The following is a 3,072-nucleotide window of genomic DNA, read 5'->3' on the forward strand; positions in this document are numbered from 1 at the left end:
TTTGTCTAGATAATTATCTTTAAGGAGATAGAAGAGAGATATCTAGGGAGAGCCCACGAAACAGTTCCTGTAATCGTCACTCATTAACTTTTGATGGTTAAATGATGAAACAATTTTTAAATAAATTTTGATGGTTTTTAATTTTTTATTTTAAAAATTCTCTGGATAGCTGTTTCTTAAAATAGCATAAAAGATCCGACTAAATATGTTGTAACTAAAACACTCTCTCCCTATATGAATAAGAGGATTTGATTCTCTATAGTGAAGGAGAGAATTGTGCTATCGAATGACCCCAATGTCAGGCAACAGATGGTGGCATTTATGAGTTAGGCATCAAAAGATAAAATCTCCATCTTCTAAGAGAGAATCAGAAGCTTTGATTCACTCCTTTTGAGAGTAAGCATCAAAATGACTTGAAAGAAATGAAATTATCCTCTCCCTCCCTCTCTCTCTCTTCTCTCTCCTTTTTTTAAAAATAAACAAATCTCCCTACCCTTTTCATTGCATTCATCTATATATCTCTATATCTATATCTTTTTCTTTCTTTATAGAGCAATTACATATGGACCCTAAAAATATAAAAAAAATATGAAATGTTTCTTTTATAGTAAAAACTTATAAAGAAGGTCGGTCAACCATGATGTTTTTGTTATCAAAATTGCTCTTCGGTTCGAGGATGGCATCCTCGGACAGAATTTGAATTTTTTTGTTTTTGTTTTTTTTTTACTTTTTTTTCTTTAGTAAGGTAGTGCCGACGCGGTTCAAAGTTAGAATCCTCGAACGGATCCTTTTCCTATTCTTTTAGAAAAAACAGTTGTCCGAGGATGGGGATCTCAGACCGTCCCATGGATTGAGCGGAGCTCAATTTTAGAGCGTTCGGAGGTCCCCATCCTCGGACCACTCCTTATTTCTTGAAAGAAATAGCTGTCCGACAATAGGAATCTTGGACCGCTATTGTCTCCCCAACAGTAACCATGCTTTCTCCTAAAATGCTTATTTATCAACTTAGTGGCGATAAAGAAGCATTTCAAGAGGAAGCACAATAAATGTGGGGAGACACTAGCGTTCCGAGGTTACCATTCTCGAACCACTATTTATAAAAAAAAAAAATAAGGAGCGGTGCGAGGATGTAGACCTTAGACTGCCCTAAAATTGAGCTCCGCTCAATTCAGCAAGCTGTCCGAGGTCCCCATTCTCGAACGTTGTTTTTTCTGAGAAAAAAAAAAAGGAGGATCAATCCGAGCATTTGTAACCTTGGACCGGCTAGGCACTACCCCTAAAACTTGGGGCATTACCCTACTAAAGAAAAAGCTAAAAAAGATAATTTCCAATTCGATCCGAGGATAGCATCCTCAAACCGAGGAGCAATTTTGAGATAAAAATATCATGGGTTGACCGATTTTCATTGTAATTTCCAGCTATAAAAAGAGAATTTTGTATTTTCCCTTTTTTTTTTAAGGGTTCTTCCAGCTATAAAAGGAGAATTTTGTATTTTCCCTTTTTTTTAAGGGTTCGTACGTAAATTACTCTTCTTTATATCAACCTTTCAAGGCAAAGAAAATACATGGGAAGGAACTTTAGAAGATGAGAACACGCACTCAGACGCAAGAAGCATCTTATTGATGTTGAAATGTCCCATCTAAGTTTCAAATTGATGGGGTTAGAAGTACATCCAAAAATTCAATTTTTTATTTTTAAATTTATTTTAATGTTCAAATTCATTACGACTTTTTCATTTCTTAAAATTTTTAATCCAAGATCAATCTATAAAATATATTTTGGAGAGAAACTACATTTAAATAAATTATATAGATGATAGGACAACTCAAAAACTGTCTACAGACGATTCAGTTCTTAAAATGTTGAATCCAAAATCGATCTCTAAAATAAAATCAAGGTAACATACATATCACATCTTAATGCCAGGTCACGTCATGATTAGGCAGCACCATGATAAAAAGTTAAAAGGAAAAAGTTTATATAGAGCCGAGGCTCTAAACAATCAAATTCGAGCCTACCTCAAAGTTAAATAAGTGGTTTAGGAGGAAGGTCTAAACAATCAAATTCGAGCCTACCTCAAAGTTAAATAAGTGGTTTAGGAGGAAGGTCATGTTGCACTCTCTCTCTCTAAATTTCCCTCTCTAAAATAGCAGTTTTATCATAACATGTAATTTTGGTATATAAAATTCTTAGGATTATCTAAAGGGGAAAGTTTATATAGAGCCGAGGCTCTGAACAATCAAATCTGAGCCTACCTCAAAACTTTCACTAGAAGAGGTTATTTTGATGTTCAAATATCTTCAATTTGATCATTTCAACATCAAGATGCATAAATATGAGAAAAAAAAATGGATTTCAAGCTTTGAAAATAGTGTATTTTGTAACATATTTTTGGAACGTCAATTTTCAATACTTTCAAGTGTTCATAAATCTGTCAATCTATGCTATTTTTGAAGCTTTAAACTTTATGAATAAATATAAAAATATATTTTAAGGCTATCACAAAGATTCCAGTATTGAAACCATATTTCTTGACACTATTTGAAGGTAGGCTCTAATGAATTTTTTAGAGCCTAGGCTCTATACAAACTGCACCCTCATCAGAAAATCTATTTTCATATCCAATCATAAAATTTTAAACTTCAAAAATAGTTAAAATCAAGTAGATCTATAAATATATGAAATCTTAAAAATGGACGGTCTAGATAATGTGTTACAAGATGCACTATTTTCGAGACTCAAAATATTTATGTTTTTTTTTTTTTTTCATATTTATACATCTCGATATTGAGATAATCATTTAGAGGGCTTTTTAACATTAAAGCAACCATTTCCGATGGATTTTTTAGGTCCATTTTTAACTCTACATTTTAAGGTTGCAATCTTACGTAAAATTTTTCAATCAGACTCAAATTGGGTCCATACTCCATACTCAAATAGGGTCCATGCGTGCTTCCTCCTTATCTCGATGAAACGGTACACTATTTGTATAACTGAATTAATTGATGCACCAGAAACCTATAATAGCTATAGGTATATTCAAATTTATCTACAAAGGTAGGTCGAAGCGAA

The sequence above is a fragment of the Amborella trichopoda genome, chromosome 3, assembly GCF_054954075.1.
Source record: "Amborella trichopoda isolate Santa Cruz 75 chromosome 3, AtrichopodaSantaCruz75HAP2 v2.0, whole genome shotgun sequence".
Lineage (NCBI taxonomy): Eukaryota > Viridiplantae > Streptophyta > Magnoliopsida > Amborellales > Amborellaceae > Amborella > Amborella trichopoda.